Below are 19,921 nucleotides of genomic sequence, written 5' to 3'. Positions count from 1 at the left end.
CCTTTGGTCTTTGATGATGGTGACGTACAGATGGGGTTTTGGTGTGGATTTCCTTTCTGTTTCTTAGTTTTCCTTCTCACAGTCAGGACCGTCAGCTGTAGGTCTGTTCGAGTTTGTTGTAGGTCCACTCCAGACCCTGTTTGCTTGGGTATCGGCAGTGGAGGCTACAGAACAGCAAATATTTCTGAACAGCAAATGTTACTGCCTGATTGTTTCTTTGGAAGCTTCATCTCAGAGGGGTACCCGGCCATGTGAGGTGTCAGTCTGCCCCTACTGGGGAGTGCCTCCCAGTTAGGCTACTTGGGGGTCAGGGACCCACTTGAGGAGGCAGTCTGTCCTTTCTCAGATCTCAAACTCCATGCTGGGAGAACCACTACTCTCTTCAAAGCTGTCAGGTACATTTAAGTCTGCAGAGTTTTCTGCTGCCTTTCGTTTGACTATGCCCTGCCCCCAGAGGTGGAGTGGACAGAGGCAGGCAGGCCTCCTTGAGCTGCGGTGGGCTCCACCCAGTTCAAGCTTCCAGGCAGCTTTGTTTACCTACTCAAGCCTCAGCAATGGCGGGCGCTCCTCCCCAACCCTCGCTGCTGCATTGCAGTTCGATCTCAGACTGCTGTGCTAGCAATGAGCAGGCTCGGTGGGCATGGGATGCTCCCAGTCAGGAGCGGGACGTAATCTCCTGATGGCCGTTTGCTAAGACCATTGGAAAAGCACAGTATTAGGGTGGGAGTGACCCGATTTTTCTGGGTGCTGTCTGTCACCGCTTTCCTCCTCTACGAAAGGGAATTGCCTCACCCCTTGCACTTCCCGGGTGGGGCGATGCCTGCCCTGCTTCAACTCACACTGGGTGGGCTGCACCCACTGTCCTGCCCCCACTGTCCGACAAGCCCCAGTGAGATGAACCCGGTACCTCAGTTGGAAATGCAGAAATCACCCATCTTCTGAGTCGCTCACACTGGGAGCTGTAGATTGGAGTTGTTCCTATTTGGCCATCTTGGAACTGCCCCAATAATTCTTAAAATAAGTTAGGAACGCATACTTCTCTTAAATAATGAGATGTACATTGGACAGTCCAGACCTAAAGTAGCCACTCGATGACATTGATTTCCCGTTTGTTTTCATGTATGTGTTCTGCCATCCTTAGGCTACCATACTTTAGGTGACCTATGTTTATGAGATAGCCACTAGGATGCCCACCATCCCATTTGCCTTTCAGTAGAAAAAAAAAAAAGACAAAATGGCATATGCTAGTTGAGTCCTCACCCCCAGCTCCCTTTAAGATTCCAGTTGTCATGACCAAAAACTACTGTTAAAGGTCTTTAGCTGGGACTAACCAGTTACAAGGCTAGTCCCACTTGTCTAGGGGGCCAGAAATTGCAGTTTTCTTTGCCAGTGCATTTCATTTCCAGTAAAATCAGCTTTCTGTTGTTAAGAAAAAAGACAAGAATGGATAAAATATAGGCAAATAGCAGTATCTGCCACAAGGATTAGGGACAATAATTAGGTAAATCAGAATAAATGATAAAAGAAAAATGTTTGTGGAATGTGGTAAAGGAGATTAGCTTACTTGGCATGGAGTTCAAGGCCTCTGATGGCCAAAATATGTACAGACAGGCGAAAGCAGTAGCTGGGCAGGTCTGCCAATTTGTTGATATAATCCAAGCAAATAGGACATTTTGGCAGAGGAAATATTAGCTCTAGAAAAGACCATGTTTGCTGTGCTAATGTGAATAGTTCAGTTTGAGATGATAAGAATCTGGTCATGGAATTTTATTCCCTGTGCAGCTAGTAACCTACTTATCATAATTATATTTATATTTTATTTTTTATTTTAATTTTATGTCCAGGTCCAGAGGAAACTAAAACATAAAAACCAAATTTTTCATTCGAGTTATTAATAAATTTGCGATGAAATTTTGGCATGTTTTCTAAAAGTAAAATGAATTAAACACATTTCCTGAAAAATTATTTACCATCCATCCATATATAATAATGTTGCTCAATTTCAGATGTGTAAGTAACAAAGACAAAAGTAAGACCCATTTCTCTTTCAAGCCATGTCTATGTATTTACCCACTAAACTATACCAAAATCTCTTCACCACTTCACTGTACCATGACATTAATGGGTATGAAATGATTAGATGAGGAAAGTGGGTCAAACTAACTGCACATGACTAGAAGCACATGGAAAACCATGTTTAAACCTGGGCAGTCATCACCATGAACGTTATTAGCAAACTGCTAAGCAACTCAGATGGAAAAAGGTCTTAAGCTACAAATGTATATATATATGAAGACCACTTGTGAAAAAGTGATTAGAATTACTTGGACCTGTCTCAAATGACAACTGAGGTTAGCTACTGATACATTAGCTTGACACTGAAAATCATCAGTGGTACCCTGGGACATCATGAGTGTTTGGGGTTATGTAAGCAATCTAGACAGTTATCTTTATATTGAACTTTGTTTGCTTATTTATAACAAGAGTACATTTAAAGGAGTAAGTGTTAGGCCAACTCCTCACATTTTCACTACTTTTGACCTTATACCATTTCAATAAAATATGTAGGTGATTGGCACTTTCAGAGCTTTAGTGAGAACAGAAAGTATGCTGTAAAGAATGGTGCTTTCAAAGCAAGGTTATCATTCCACTGTTACCAGGCTCATATGGGTGCTTGAAACAAAAGCCAGTTAATAAACCCTAGTCTAAATATACTAAATAATAATATCTACAAGTGGACACTAGCAATTTGAATTTCTCACAGCTCACAAGATGATTCTTAGTACTCTAAAGGTTGAAAAATGTTGGTATTGAGGATGAAAATTCATCTGTTACTTGTTCATTGCCTTTACATGATGACAGATATGGGCATTCAAGCCCCTTTCTCAGTCTTGCACACCAATAGGCGTGTCACTAGTTAACATGGTACACTTGACTACTGAACTCAAGTTAAGCCTTAGAGTCCTTTTCAACGCTATACTCTACTCATCATCCCTTATATGTTGGTACACGAGTTGAATCATACCTGTCAACTCAAGGCTGATAGTTATTTAAAAAAAAAATTGATAGAACTTACCTAAATAAAATGTCTACTGTGCACTTACATTCCTTTGGTGAAGGGTACAATTGTGAAGCTCCTTAATAGTCTCCAAACTTAAAGAGATGAATAAAGGTCTAATTTGTATTTTATTTATTGGTAATAAATGAACATTTACCCCTAGCCTAAATGTTGAGACTAAGCTCATTGAAACAGCTGTAGCCAGTTGTCTACTAAATTCTCTTTACTATTAATCGGAAACATGCCCCTGAGTCTGTGGAAAGTAGACAGTGTTAGACAAAAGGAAAACTTCTATATTTATTGAAGTCAGATAAGCCTATATAAGTCTTTTGATTTTAATAGAGTAGGTAATTTCATTGCTACTGACATGTAAAATAAATATACACAATGGGATATATTTGTCGTGCTTTGAGAGATATGACTCTAAAAGTAAATTATGTGATTTTGATACCTACATATCAATTGTATTAATTTAAAGCACTTAAGAGCTTGAAATTAAATAATATAATTCTTCTCAACAGATTGTGAAGTAAGAAACATAAGCCAAGTCAAGGTCAACAATCAATATGAATTATTTATCATCCTCCATACTCATAATACTAAGAAAAATCGTATTGCTCAAGTTTACTTTATACCAACTGCATTTAGATTTTTAGGATTATTATTATTATTTTAACTGTGCAACTTAGGAAATGTCTAAGACATATGTACATTAAGAAAAGACTTATACGTACATTAATAAAAGAGATAAATAATATTATTTTGAAAGTGTTATTTTTTAATCTCTCAAAAATACATTAAAAAATGACAGATCTTGGATGTATGGTGGTTCTTTTATTTGTACCTTACTCCATTTCTATAACTGTGTACCTAGATAATAAGTTCTATGGAACTTTTAACAGCTTTCCAATAATATTTGCAGCAGAAATTATTAGGTTGGTGCAAACATTTTTGCCAAGGGCAAAAACTGCTATTATGTTTGCACCAACTTAATAGCAAAGTTGTTTTATGCGGTTCAGTATTAAGAATGCTAACTGCTACGTTTCCATCCCCATTCTTTTAGAACCCACACATTCTTAGTGATTGCCCTACTGTCGAATCCAGGAGTGGGCCTTGGCTTATGCTAATTACTAGGTCCCAGGGTACGTTATAGTGGTTGGTCACATAAGAGTGTGTGGTCCAATATGACCATTAAGAATAGCCATAGTTTTGTTTTTTTTAATAAATTATGTGTTTGCTCTGGATATAAAGATTTTTGTCATCTACTTCTATCACACTCTAGATAAAACTTGAGGAAATAAACCATCATTTAAGATAAGAAACATAATAATTTAAAATTTTATTTTGGAGTGAGAATATGTTAGAGTCTGTATTAGTTAATATTCTAGGTTCTACAACAAAGCAAAAAAAAGTATGTATTTTTTTTGTGTGTGTGTATGTATCTGTGTGAAGTATGCTTTGTTCCAAATAGTGACAGGTGATGGAAAAACTAGGCTAGAAATAAGTATAGGAAGTACAGGCAGAATTAATCTTTAAATGGGGGTATGAGTAAGATGGATTTCGTTTTGGCAGGCCCAAAATTTTACTACAGTAACTGGAAAAGAAAATAATAAATTGCAAATATATATATATATATTGTGTGTGTGTGTGTGTGTGTGTGTGTGTGTGTGTTTCTAAAGACAACAGAGACTGAAGGAAGCAATACGGACTTAATGAGTTAAAATTTCAGAGAAAGAAAAGTCCTTTGAAATGAGCTAATGATTGCCAGCTATTTTTTTCCTCCATTTTCTAGATCAGGTACAAGCTGTTTCTATTCACCTGAGTAGACAAACTGAAAGGAAATAACAAGATAGTAGATATTTGGCCATCTTGTGGGGCTACCTTCACACAGTGGAAACTCAAAATTCTGGTAATTCATTTCTTGGAAATGAATCACCCCAATATTTGGTTAAATTTAAACTTAAAATAGAAGCAATAATTTTATTTTCTTTTATACTTTCATTGGTACAAAAATTCTGGAAATTTTCAGCTTGGTGATTCTGGCCCAGAGTCCCTCAGTTGGCTGCAGTCAGCTGTGACTGGAGCTGCACCAGTGGAGAGATAGAATAATTGAGGACTAGATCTCTCTCTCTCTCTCTCTCTCTCTCTCGATCCATGGGTCTCAGAGCTTCCCCAGGTCATCTCTCTCTATGTGATCTCAGGGCCATCAGATTGCTAGCATGGCAGCTGAAGGGAGTAGGAATGAAAGTATACCAGGAAGAAAGGCAGACGTTGAGTCACTTTTTATGACCTAGCCTTGGAAGTCACTGCCTCACTTCCGTCACAGTCTATTGGTTGAAACAGAAGCTTACCCAGTTTCAAGGGAAGGGACATAAATCTTAGCTCTCAATGGAAATGATAAGAAAGGTTGAATGAAAGCCCCCAGGGAGTCACTGCAAAACCAGTGACTACACTCAAACATTTTAACTGAAATGGGAGTTGGGAGGTTGACCATCTGTTTGGAGAACCACACTGGAGGCATTGTTAACTTCCCCTGGTTATTTTAGGCCACGCTTGGTGCTCCTGCAAAATTGTCAATACCATTTTGTATATACCATATACAATCAGGGAACTGTATTTGCTATGTGTAACCAGACATTAACTTGCTTCCCTCCCCAAAACATAGTGATCTGAAACTTAGGGTGGTCATAAGAGACCACCCTAAGGGAACACTACCAGTAAATCATGCATTCCTCAAGACAACCTGAGAATCTCTCCAAAAGACAGCTGCCCTTGGTTCCTATAGTCCTAAAGGAAGACTCCTAGAAGAATGTGTGTGTGTTCATGTGTGTGATTGTATAAATATCAACCCCTTCTTCTCTCATTCTCCAAACAAAACTCTTAAAAATAATTGCTTGATTACTTGGAGCTTAAAACACATTCTCCTAGAAACATGCTATTAAAATGATAGTAACAAAATACAAGACATGTATCCATTGAAGTAAATCAGTCCTTGCCTAATACCAGGTAACTTGGTTTGTCGTGGTCAAGGAGCCCTATTGCATAAAACGATGGAAAAGGTTATTTTCAGCATCCTGAATGCAAGACGGGCCACTGAAAAGAATTCAAAATATATCCAAATCATCTTTGGCACTCAGGACCAGGAGAAGGGTGAGGCAAATAAGACACAAAATTTAGGAGCTCACCAGAAAACGTAGTAACCAAATAAATAATAGTTATTGTGATATTATTATTTTAAGGAATCATATTGGCAAACTAATCTGACACTTGTTTCACAAAGTGGGCTGGACAATTGTTTTCTTAAATAAAATTTATCCTAACAACATGCATGCATTTCTTTCTCATCTCCTGAAAGCCAAATATTCTATTTGTTTAGCATTTTATATTGTTCTAATAATTTTACTAGCACAACTGTTGTTGGAGGGTAATGACTAAGAAATATTATATTTATACACCCCTTTAATTACTTTAATATTTGGACTTTTCTGGATATCAAAGTGAAATATACATTTTAAGGCATTTTCAGAGGAAGATAGATTTCCCCTGGGCCTAACCAGTGGAATAGGAATATTTGGATTTAAGCACATAGAGAAGTCAGTCCTACCTTTGAATCTGTACATTACTCAATGGTTCAAATTATTTTTTCAGGTTCTAATACTTTCCAGCTGCTGTTTCTAAACTCACCTACTTTCTAAAAACAGGAGTTCATGTGTGAGTTGTTGCTTTGTTTTCAGCATTTATCATGACAAAGGCAGCAGCAACTGCTGCTTTTGTGAGGAGTGAGAAAAAGGGCATGGCATGAGTCGTACTTGGAGATGACTCTTCATAATTTAGGAGTTTATTTGGATAAGGCCTATATACAACATCCATTTCTACTGCAGTTCAATGTGACTGAAGGAGTGTGAATTATTGGATGGAAATCCATGTTGATGTTACTTATGTAGACCATCCAGTGAGTGCAGGTTTGCTGTACAGTATTTCCATTGTAAAACTAATATTTCCTCCATGGCTAATGACACAGGCAAGAAATCTCATGAAATGCTGCTTGGCAAACAAAAATGAGAGGCCTTATATTTCTCTATTACTAAAGATTTGTTACTTTCAATACTAAAAGAGTTACTACATTAATATTAGGGAAATGATATCCTATGAGTTCTTGTTTCTAAAATTGTGAGAGCCTCATACATTCTTACTCAGATTATTACATTTATATTGGATTGTAAAATAACCATCCTGGAGACAAGTGGTAAAATAATTTTTAAAGTGCAAAGACTTATATGTCAAGTGATTATTTTCAGGGAGCAAAAATCAAATTCTATATGCTGCGCAGCAGGATAGAATTTTATGATAATAGAAAATACTTGCAAACGAATCTTACTATAGTTTTAAAAAATTAGACAGTTCTCTGCCTCTGAACATAGCCTTTATAAATCATCCAGGAATGGCTGCTGCCAACATCCTCTCTACTGACTTCTCTCATCCTCTCATTTCCCTTTCTCATTTTCGCTTGATTTCAGCTGCTTATGATGCTTATAAGATGTATAGATGCTGTAGCTCTTGGAAGGTGACATATCTAGAGCACTGACTAGAACAGTGCACATCCTTGAATTACATTATTTTGCTCACCCTATTCCAGTGGCTGAAACTACAGATTGGAAAACAAACAAACAAAAATCCCCCAGTTCTAAAAAAATTTGCAGGGCATTTTGTGAGGAGACACAGCACTCCCGATTGAGGAAGTAGGGGTATTTCATGTTCCCAGAAATGAAAAACTTGTATCAGACCAAGAAAACAATATTAAATGTTTGTAGTTACTTCTTAAGATGAGTGAAAATGAAAAACTCCAGTTAGTCATAGAAAGCAAGACCAAGCAGCCAGGTAGGGACCAGCAACATTAGCCTCATTTAAGGATCTGGGGTTGATACAGATGTGACTCAGTCTATCACATCCCCACCCCCCTCTTGCTAGGAGTAATGCTTTTCCCTATCATCAGATTGCCCCTTGAATTAGTCCAGGGCTCTCGTATGTGTGTGTCTGTGCAGAGGGCCACAGGAACAGGGTGGATTTCATTAGAAGGAGTAGATAGAAACTCGTAATTACTTGGACACAAGAAAGGACCTTTCCTAGTTCACTTGGTCACAGTGAATATGAACATTATAAGGCAGTCTGCACCAGTGAGGATTCTTATCCTATGGAAGGAAAGTTAAGAAGGGGTCACTAAGTCAGGGAATTATGACCCCATATAAGAAAATACTCGATAAACGAGGCATTCTAATCATTCATTCAGCCAACAATTAATTGTTAAGAAATTACTGTATTCCAATCATTTTTCAGGCCCTGGGGTATTAACAAAAACAGCTAAAACAAGCAAAAATTCATGCCTGTTGAGAACTTTCATTCTCTCATGGGGAAAAGATAGTTCTTCAGAAATCCTTTTATACATGGAACTATCTGCATTTATAATAAATTTCTTGACAAATTCATTTACGGTAGAAGATATATTACAAAAATATCCAAGTTCTGTTAACTGAAAGAGAAGAAGGAAAGGGAAGTAAGGCAGCTTTTGCAAAAGATTGTCTGCTTTGCTATCCCAAAGACCTTTTAACATTTAATATAATCCAAATTTCACTAAATGTTTCTATATGTGTAGACTTTTATTATGAAAGCCATCAAAAGGCCCAAGCTTTGGATCTGGGTGACATAAAGAAAATCTGAGACAACCTATGGATACCAGGTTACCCATGAACAGGTGACTAAACTTCAAAATCGAAAAAGCACAACTGCTATAGTGGAGTCCATCCGCCCACACGGTAGTATCAGGACAATGCCTTTCCCTGATGAGTTGGATGACTCACCAATAAAACATCTTAGGGCAGACTAGGTCAACTCTGCTTTAGTCATCGTAACTACAGCACCATTGTCCCCATCCCATGATGTATTTTGTTTGGTAATTCTTCAAAGAGATTGAAGTATTGTGACCAAAACCTTTTCTCTATTTTAGGGTATATGTGTAATTACTGTTACAGAAATAAATTGTATTGAGTATATTGAAGATATTCAATATAATGTTATAAGATACCACCCCCTAACACATATATATAGTAAAATGAAATAGTGAAACAAACATTTCCAACATCTCACCTAGTTACCCATTTCTCCCCCTGTGGCTAGAGTAGCTGTAATCTACTAATGCAGCAAAAATCCTGATTACAGTATGTTATTATTAACAATAGTCCTCATGCTGTACAGTAGATCTTTTGGCTTCCTCATCCTACAAATATCTACCACTTCTTAACTTGTAAAAATATTATTTTCAAATATTAAGTTTTCCATAAGCTTCAGTGTAGTTTTCTTCATACAAATGATAGAAATTTAAAATTAGATTCTTTTGACTAAATAGCACAGGTGACAATTTAATCTTCTGAAAGAGATTAATCTTCCAAAAGAGATGAAGACCTTTTGGAAGTAAGGCAAGGTTTTAGGTTTTATACATAATATGATAGACCTACAAATTATTTAAATATTATTTGCTCATTTGTAAAAAGGTATATTTTTATTATATTGTTGTTATTCTATCAAGACTTGAATTTGTCTTTATTGTAAATACAGGTTCTCTGACTCTCTTCTCAGAAATCTGATTTTGAAAGCCTTGGATTTTTCCTATTAAGAAATTTCCCAATTAATTTCTGATGTAGGTAGCTTTAACACAGTTCAGGCATACACAATTTAGATATACAGAAATTCTAATGATTCACTTAAAATCATGGAAATGCATATTAGGCTGGGCATGGTGGCTCACACCTGTAATCCCAGCAATTTGGGAGGCTCAGGTGGGCGGATCACGAAGTCAGGCGTTCAAGACCACCCTGATCAATACAGTGAAACCTTGTCTCTACTAAAAATACAAATGTTAGGCAGGTGTGGTGTGGTGATGCATGCCTGTAATCCCAGTTACTTGGGAGGTTGAGGCAGGAGAATCGCTTGAACCCGGCAGACAGAGGTTGAAGTGAGATTGTGCCACTTCATTCCAGCCTGGGCGACAGAGCAAGACTCCAACTTAAAAAAAAAGAAAAAATCCTTCAAAAAAAGGAAATGAAAAAATAAAAACCTTAGAGCATCAGCAGATGGAGAAAGAACAGTGGAAACAGCAGAAATAAGGACAGCATAAACTTCTAATGAGTTATATAAATTATATTTGATGATTGAAATAAACTGTAACACCATCTGATGGTGTTAAGTAGGGAAGATAAAGTGACTAAATGTAAGTGATAGTTTCATATTTCACTTGAAATTGTAAAAATACCAGTAGAGTTTGATAAGCCACAAGTATGTAATATATTACTAAAATCAACAACTACAAAAACAATGCAAAGAGATAAACTCAAAGGCACCATAAATTCGTTAAGATCGGATTCTAGCAAATGTTTGAGTAGCCCAAAGAAAGACAAGAAAGAGAAACAAACATAAAGCAAATAATAAAATTGCAAAATTAAGATGCAGAAGATCAACAATTATCTTTAGTGTAAATGGTCTAAATACACTGATTAAAAGACAGGCATGCATAGTGTTGGCTAAAAAATACTCACCTATATGTTGTTTATAAGAAACTCTTCAAATTTAATGATATAGATAAGCCAAAAGTGAAAAGATGGAAAAAGGTGTATCATGCAAACATGAATGAAGAGGAAGGCACAATTGGCTATATTAATATTTGATAAAGTAGATTTCAGAGGAAATAAAATTACTAAAAAGGAGGGATATTATATAATTAATAAAGAATTAATATGGTGTGAAGATAAATAATCAGAAATGTGTGCAAAACACAGAGCTTCAAAATGTATGAAGGAAAAACTGACATAAAATAACCTTACTGTCAAAAGCAATCTATACATTCAATGCAATTCCCATTAAATACCATCACCATTCCTCACAGAGCTAGAAAAAGAAAATCCTAAAATTCATATACAGCTGAAAAAGACCACGCATAGTCAAAGCAAGATTAAGCAAAATAACAAATCTTGAGGCATCATATTGCCTGACTTCAAACTTTACTATAAGGCTATAGTTACCAAATCAGCATGGTACTGATATTACAAACAAGCACAGAGACCAATGAAACAGAATAGGGAACCTAGAAATAAAGCCAAATTATGACAGCCAACTAATCTTCAACAAAGCAAGCAAAAACATAAAGTGAGGAAAGAACACCCTATTCAATAAATGATGCTGTGATAATTGGCAAGACACATGTAGAAGAATGAAACTGAATCCTTGTATCTCACTTTATACAAAAATCAACTCATGATGGATCAAAGACATAAATCTAAGTCCTGAAATGATAACAATTCTAGAAGATAACATTGTAAAAGCTTTTCTAGACATTGGCTTAGGCAAAGAGTTCATGACCAAAAACCCAAAAGCAATTGCAACAAAGATAAATAGATGGGACTTAGTTAAACTAAAAAGCTTCTGTACAGCAAAAGACATAATCAGCAGAGTTAACAGACAACTTACAGAGTGTGAGAAAATCGATGCATCAAACAAAAGGCTAATATCCAAACTCTACAAAGAACTCAAATAAATTAGCAAGAAAAAAAATCCCATCAAAAAGTGAATAAGGACATGAATAGATAATTCTTAAAAGAAGATACACAAATGGTCAACAAGCATATGAAAAAATGTTCAATGTCACTAAATATTAGGAAAATGCCAGTCAAAACTACATTGTGATACCACTTTACTTCTGCAGGAATGACCATAATTTAAAGACGAAAAAATAATAGTTATTGGAGTACATGTGGTGAGAAGAGAGCACTTTTATGCTGTTGGTGGAAACTTAAACTAGTACAACCACTGTAGAAAACATTATGAAGATTCCTTAAAGAAATAAAAGTAGAAATACCATTTGACCCAGCAATCCCCACTACTGGATATCTGCCTAGGGGAAAATAAGTCATAAAATGAAAAAGGCACTTGCACATGCATGTTTATTTATAGCAGCATAATTCACACAATTGCAAATATATGGAACCAGCCCAAATTCCCATCAACCAGTGAGTGGATAAAGAAAATGTGAAATATACACACACACACATATCAACAATTACAAAATCACAATCAATAATATGTGATATATATCACATATATATCATATATACATGTGATATATAATATATAATTTATATATATAATATATATTACATAATCATATTTTCTTTATCCACTCCCTGGTTGATGGGAATTTGGGCTGGTTCCATATCTTTGCAATTGTGAATTGTGCTACTATAAACATGTGTGTACAAGTGTCTTTTTCATTTTATGACTTATTTTCCCCTAGGTAGATATCCAGTAGTGGGGATTACTGGGTCAAATGGTATTTCTACTTTTATTTCTTGTTGACTTTTTAGAAATAGCCATTCTGAATGGTGTGAAACAGTACCCCATTGTGGATTTGATTAACATTTCTGTAATGATCAGTGATGTTGAGCTTTGTTTCATGTGATTATTGGCTGCATGTATGTCTTTTAAAAATGTCTGTTCATGTCCTTTGCCCACTTTTTTATGTGATATTTTTGTTGTAAATTTGTTTAAGTTACGAATGCTGGTTATTAGACCTTCGTTGAATGTGCAGTTTGCAAAAGTTTTCTCCTATTCGGTAGGTTTTATGTTTACTCTATCAAAAGTTTCTTTTGCTGTGCAGAACCTCTTTAGTTTAATTACATTCCATTTGTCAATTTTTGCTTTTGTTGCAATTGCTTTTCACATTGTCTTCATGATACCTTGGCCTGTGTATGTCCTGAAATGTTATTCCAAAGGTTGTCTTTCAAGGCTTTTATAGTTTGGGGCTTTAAGATTAAGTCTGTAGGCCGGGCGCGGTGGCTCAAGCCTGTAATCCCAGCACTTTGGGAGGCCGAGACGGGTGGATCACGAGGTCAGGAGATCGAGACCATCCTGGCTAACACGGTGAAACCCCGTCTCTACTAAAAAAAAAATACAAAAAACTAGCCGGGCGATGTGGCGGGCGCCTGTAGTCCCAGTTTCTCGGGAGGCTGAGGCAGGAGAATGGCGTAAACCCGGGAGGCGGAGCTTGCAGTGAGCTGAGATCCGGCCACTGCACTCCAGCCCGGGCTACAGAGCGAGACTCTGTCTCAAAAAAAAAAAAAAAAAAAAAAAAAAAAGATTAAGTCTGTAATCCATCTTGAGTTAATTTTTGTATATTGAAGAAAGAAGGGTCCAGTTTTTATCTTCTGCATATGGCTAGCCAGTTATTCCAGCACCATTTATTGAATAGAGAATCCTTTCCCCATTGCTTGTTTTTGTCAGATTTGTTGAAGATCAGATCATTGTAGGTGTGCAGTCTTATTTCTGGGTTCTCTGTTCTGTTGCAGTGGTCTATATATCTGTTTTTATATCAGTAGCATGTTGTTTAGGTTACTGGAATCTGATAGTATAGTTTGAAGTCGGATAGCATGCTTCCTCTAGCTTTATTCATTTGACTTAGAACTGCCTTGGTTATTTGAACCCTATTTTGGTTCCATATGAATTTTAAAATACTTTTTTCTAGTTCCATGAACAATGTCAATGGCAGTTTAATAGGCATAGCATTGAATGTATTGATTCTTCATATCCATGAGCATGAAATATTTTCCACTTGTTTTTCTCATCTCTGATTTCTTTGAGTACTAGTTTATTGTTCTCCTTTGTAGAGATTTTTCACCTCCCTATTTAGCTGTATTCCTAAGTTTTTTTGTGTGTGTGTGTGTGTATATATATATATATATATATATACACACACACACATTGTAACAATATACATTGTTACATTGGTATACATGTGCCATGGTGGGTTACTGCACCCATCAACCTGTCATTTACATTAGGTATTACTCCTAATACTATCCCTCCCCTAGCCCCCCACCCCTGAGAGGTCCCAGTGTGTGATGGTCCCCTTACTGTAACCATGGGTTCTCCTCATTCAACTCCCACTTATGATTGAGAACATGCGGTGTTTGATTTTATGTTCTTGTGTTAGTTTGCTAAGAATGATGGTTTCCAGCTTCATCCATGTCTCCCCAAAGGACATGAACTCATCCTTTTTTATGGTTGTACAGTATTCCATGGTGTATATGTGCCACATTTTCTTTATTCAGTCTATTATTGATGGGCATTTCGGTTGATTCCAAGTCTTTGCTATTTTGAACAGTGCTGCAATAAACATACATGTGCTTGTGTCTTTATAGTAGAATGATTTATAATCCTTTGGATATATACCCAGTAATAAGATTGCTAGGTTGAATGGTATCTCTAGTTCTAGATCCATGAGGAATTGCCACATTGTCTTCCACAATGGTTGAACTAATTTACACTCCCACCAACAGTGTAAAAGCTTTCCTATTTCTCCACATCCTCTCCAGCATCTGTTGCTTCCTGACGTTTTAATGATTGCCATCTTAACTGGCATGAGATAGTATCTCATCGTGGTTTTGATCTGCATTTCTCTAATGACCAGGGATGATGAGATTTTTTTCATATGTTTATTGGCTGCATAAATATCTTCTTTTGAGAAGTATCTGTTCATATCCTTTGCCCATTTTTTTAATGGGATTGTTTGTTTTTTTTTCTTGTAAATTTGTTTAAGTTCTTTGTACATTCTGGATGTTAGCCCTTTTTCAGATAGATAGATTGCAAAAATATTCTCCCATTCTGTAGGTTGCCTGTTCACTGTGATGATACTTTCTTTTGCTGTGCAGAAGCTCTTTAGTTTAATTAGATCCCATTTGTCAATTTTGGCTTTTGTTGCCATTACTTTTGGTATTTTAGTTATGAAGACTTTGCCCATGTCCTGAATGGTGTTGCCTAGGTTTCCTTCTAGGGTTTTTATGCTTGTAGGTCTTACATTTAAGTCTTTAATCCATCTTTCATTAATTTTGTATAAGGTGTAAGGAAGGGATCCAGTTTCAGCTTTTTGCATATAGCTAGCCAATTTTCCCAGCACCATTTATTAAATAGGGAATCATTTCCCCATTGCTTGTTTTTGTCAGTTTTGTCAAAGATCAGATGGTTGTAGATGTGTGGTGTTGTTTCTGTGGCCTCTGTTCTATTCCATTGGTCTATATATCTGTTTTGGAACCAGTACCATGCTGTTTTTGTTACTGTAGCCTTGTAGTATAGTTTGAAGTCAGGTAGCGTGATGCCTCCAGCTTTGTTCTTTTGGCTTAGGACTGTCTTAACTATGCAGGCTCTTTTTTGGTTCCATATGAAATTTAAAGTAGTTTTTTTTTTTCCAATTCTATGAAGAAAGTCAATGGTAGATTGATGGAGATAGCATTGAATCTGTAAATTACTTTAGGCAGTATGGCCTTTTTCAGGATATTCATTTTTCCTATCCATGAGTATGGAATGTTTGTTTTTCCATTTGTTTCTGTTCTCTCCTTTTTCCTTGAGCAGTGGTTTGTATTTCTCCTTGAAGAGTTCCATCACATCCCTTATAAGTTGTGTTCCTAGGTATTTTATTTTCTTTGTAGCAATTGTGAGTGGACATTGACTCATGATTTGGCTCTCTGTTTGTCTATTACTGGTGTTTAGGAATGCTTGTGATTTTTGCACGTTGATTTTGTATCCTGAGACTTTGCTGAAGTTGTTTATCAGCTTAAGGAGATTTTTGGGCCGAGACAATGGGGTTTTCTAAATATACAATCATGTCATCTGCAAACAGAGAAAATTTGGCTTCCTCTTTTCCTAATTGAATACGCTTTATTGCTTTCTCTTGCCTTATTGCCCTGGCCAGAACTTCCAACACTATGTTGAATAAAAGTGGTGAGAGAGGGCATCCTTGTCTTGTGCCAGTTTTCAAAGGGAATGCTTCCAGTTTTGTTACATTCTGTATGATATTGGCTGTGGGTTTGTCATAAATAGCTCTAATTATTTTGAGATATGTTCCATCAATAACTAGTTTATTAAGACTTTTTAGCATGAAGTACTGTTGAATTTTGTCAAAGGTCTTTTTTGTAACTATTGAGATAATCATGTGGTTTTTGTCATTGGTTCTGTTTATGTGATAGGTTATGTCTATTGATTTGCCTATTTTGAACCAACCTTGCATCCCAGGGATGAAGCTGACTTGACCCTGTCGGATAAGCTGTTTGATGTGCTATTGGATTCGGTTTGCCAGTATTTTATTGAGGATTTTTCCATCGATGATCATCAGCGATATTGGCCTGAAATTTTGTTTTGTTTTGTTTTGTCTCTGCCAGGTTTCAGTACCAGAATGATGCTGGCCTCATAAAATGAGTTAGGGAGGAGTCCCTTTTTTTCAATTGTTTGGAATAGTTACAGAAGGAATGGTACCAGCTCCTCTTTGCACCTCTGGTAGAATTCAGCTGTGAATCTGTCTGGTCCTGGACTTGTTTTGGTTGGTAGGCTATTAATTAATGCCTCAATTTCAGAACTTATTATTGGTCTATTCCGGGATTTGACTTCTTCCTGGTTTAGTCTTGGGAGAGTGTGTGTGTCCAGAAATTCATCCATTTCTTCTAGGTTTTCTTGTTTATTTGTGTAGAGGTGTTTATGGTTTTCTCTGATGGTAGTTTGTATTTCTCTGGGATTGATGGTGATATCCCCTGTATCATTTTTTATTGTGTCTATCTGATTCTTCTCTCTTTTCTTCTTTATTAGTCTGGCTAGTGGTCTAGCTATTTTGTTGATCTTTTCAAAAAACCAGTTCCTGGAGTTTTTTGAAATGTTTTTCATGTCTCTATCTCCTTCAGTTCTGTTCTGATCTTAGTTATTTCTCATCTTCCGCTAGCTTTTGAATTTGTTTGCTCTTGCTTTTCTAGTTCTTTTACTTGTGATGTTAGCATGTCAATTTTAGATCCCTCTTGCTTTCTCTTGTGGCCATTTATTACTATAAATTTCCCTCTACACACTGCTTTAAATGTGTCCCCTGGTACATTGTATCTTTGTTCTTATTGGTTTCAAAGAACATCTTTATTTCTGCCTTCATTTCATTATTTACCATATAGTCATTCAGGAGCAGGTTGTTCAGTTTCCATGCAGTTGTGCCATTTTGAGTGAGTTTCTTAGTCCTGAGTTCTAATTTGATTGCACTTTGGCCTAAGATACTGTTTGTTATGATTTTTTTTTTATTCTTTTTGTGGCAATTGTGAATGAGAGTTTATTTCTGATTTGGCTCTCAGCTTGATTGGTGTTCATGTATAGAAATGCTAGTGATTTTTTCACATTAATTTTATATACTGAAACCTGCTGAAGTTGTTTATCAGCTTAAGAAGCTTTTGGGCTGAGACTATAGGTTTTTCTAGATATAGGACCATGTTGTCTGCAAACAGGGATAGTTTGACTTCCTATCTTCCTATTTCAATGCAGTTTATTTTTTTCTCTTGACTGATTGCCCTGGCCAGAACTTTCAATACTGTGTTAAATAGGAATGGTGAAAGAGGACATTCTTGTCTTGTGCTGGTTTTCAAGGGGAATGCTTCTGGCTTTTGCCAACTCAGTATAATGTTGTCTGATATGGTTTGTCATACATGACTCTTATTGTTTTAAAGTATGTTCCTTTAATACCTACTTTATTAAGAGTTTTTATTATGAGGGGATGTTGAATTTTATTGAAAGCTTTTTATGCGTCTATTGAGATAATTGTGTGATTTTGAACTTTAGATCTGTTTATGTGATGAATCACATTTATTTGCATGTATTGATCCAAACTTGCATCCCAGCATTAAAGCCTACTTGATCCTGATGGATAAGATTTTTGATGTGCTGCTGGAATTGGTTTGTCCATGTTTTGTTCATGATTTTTGCATTGATGTTCCTCAAAGATATTGGCTTGAAATTTTCTCTCTCTCTCTTTTTTTCTTATCTTTGCCAGGTTTTGGTATTAGAATGATGCTAGCCTCATAGAATGAGTTAGGGGACAGTCCTTCCTCCTTAAATTTTTGGATTAGTTTCAGTAGGAATGGTGCCAGCTCTTCTTTGTACATCTGGTAGAATTCAGCTGTAAATCCTTCTGCTTGTGAGCCTTGGTTGGTAGGATATTTATTACTGCCTCATTTTCAGAGCTCATTATTGGTCTTTCAGGGATTCAGTTTTTTCCTGGTTCAATCTTGAGAGGGTGTATGTGTCCAGAAATTTATCTGTTTTTTTTTTTTTTTCTTCTAGATTCTCTAGTTTATGTGAATAGAGGTGTTAATAATATTTTGTGATGGATGTTTGTATTTCTTTTGGGTCAGTGGTAATATGCCTCTTTCATTTGTGATTGTGTTTATTTGGATTTTCTCTCTTCTGTATTAGTATAGCTAACAGTCTATCTATTTTATCTTTTTTTTTTCAGGGGGGAAAAAAAAACAGCTCCTGGATTTGTTGATATTTTGAATGGGTTTTGGTGTCTCTATCTTTTTTAAGTTGAGCTCTGATTTTGGTTATTTCTTGTCTTCTGTTAGTGTTTGGATTTGTTTGCCCTTGGATCTCTAGTTATTTTAGTTGTGATGTTAGGTTGTTAACTTGAGATATTTGTAACTTGTTGATGTGAGCATTTAAATGTGGGCATTAACTTTTTTGCTATAAATTTCCCTCTTAACAATTCCTTAGCTATGTCTCAGAGATTCTGGTATGTTGTATCTCTGTTCTCATTAGTTTCAAGGAACTTCTTGATTTCTGCCTTAATTTCATTACATACCCAAAAGTCATTCAGGAGTAGTTTATTCAATTTCCATGTAATTGCATGGTTTTAAGTGAATTTCTTAGTCCTTGGTTTCTAATTTGATTGCACTGTGATCTGAGAGACTGTTATTTCAATTTTTTCACATTTGGTGAGGAGTGTTTTACTTTTGATATGTGAACAGTTTTAGAGTATGTGTCATGTGGTGATGAGAAGTGATGAGAAGGATGTATAGTGTGTCATTTTGCAGTGGATATATATATAGTTCCATTTGATCCAGTGCTGATTTTAGGTCCTAAGTATCTTTGTTAATTTTCTGTCTCAGTGATCTGTCTAATATTGTCTGTGGGGTGTTAAAGTTACCCACCATTATTGTTTGGGAGTCTAAATCTCTTTGAAGGTGTCTAAGAATTTGCTCTTTGAATATGGGTGCTCCTGTGTTGGGTGCATATATATTTACAATAGTTAGAGATTTTTCTTTGTTGAATTGAACCCTTTACGATTATGTAATGCCCTTCTTTGTCTTTTTCGATATTTGCCTGTTTCAAATCTGTTTTGTCAGAAATTAGAATTGCAATCCCTGCTTTTTTTCTGTTTTCTATATACTCGGTAGATTTTTCTCCATCCTTTTATTTTGAGCCTGTGTCTGCCATTGCCATGATTCGGGTCTCTTGAAGACAGCATGTTGATGGGTCTTGGTCCTTTAGCCAACTCACCACTTTGTGTCTTTTAATTGGTACATTAAGCCCATTTACATTTAAGGTTGATGTGATATGTGTGGATTTTATCCTGTCACCATAATGTTAGCTGGTTATTTTGCAGACTTGCTTATGTGGTTGCTTTATAGTGTCACCGACCTGTCTGTGTACTTCAGTCAGTTTTTGTGGTGGTTGGTAACGATCTTTCCTCTCCATATTTAGTGGTTCCTTCAGGAGCTCTTGTAAGGAATGTCTGGTGGTAATGAATTTCCTCAACATTTGCTTATCTGAAAAGGATGTTATTTTTCCTTTGCTTATGAAGTTTAGTTTGGCCAGATATGAAATTCTGGGTTGAAATTTCTTTTCTTTAATGATGTTAAATATTGACCCCCAATTATCTTCTGGTTTGTGTGATTTCAACTGAGAGATCTGCCGTTAGTCTGATGGGTTTCCCTATGCTGGTGACCTTGCCTTTCTCTCTAGCTGCCC

Source organism: Trachypithecus francoisi, unplaced genomic scaffold (assembly GCF_009764315.1).
Source record: "Trachypithecus francoisi isolate TF-2019V2 unplaced genomic scaffold, Tfra_2.0 Lachesis_group10, whole genome shotgun sequence".
In the NCBI taxonomy this organism is placed as follows: Eukaryota; Metazoa; Chordata; class Mammalia; order Primates; family Cercopithecidae; genus Trachypithecus; species Trachypithecus francoisi.
Note: the sequence above shows the minus strand (reverse complement) of the source record.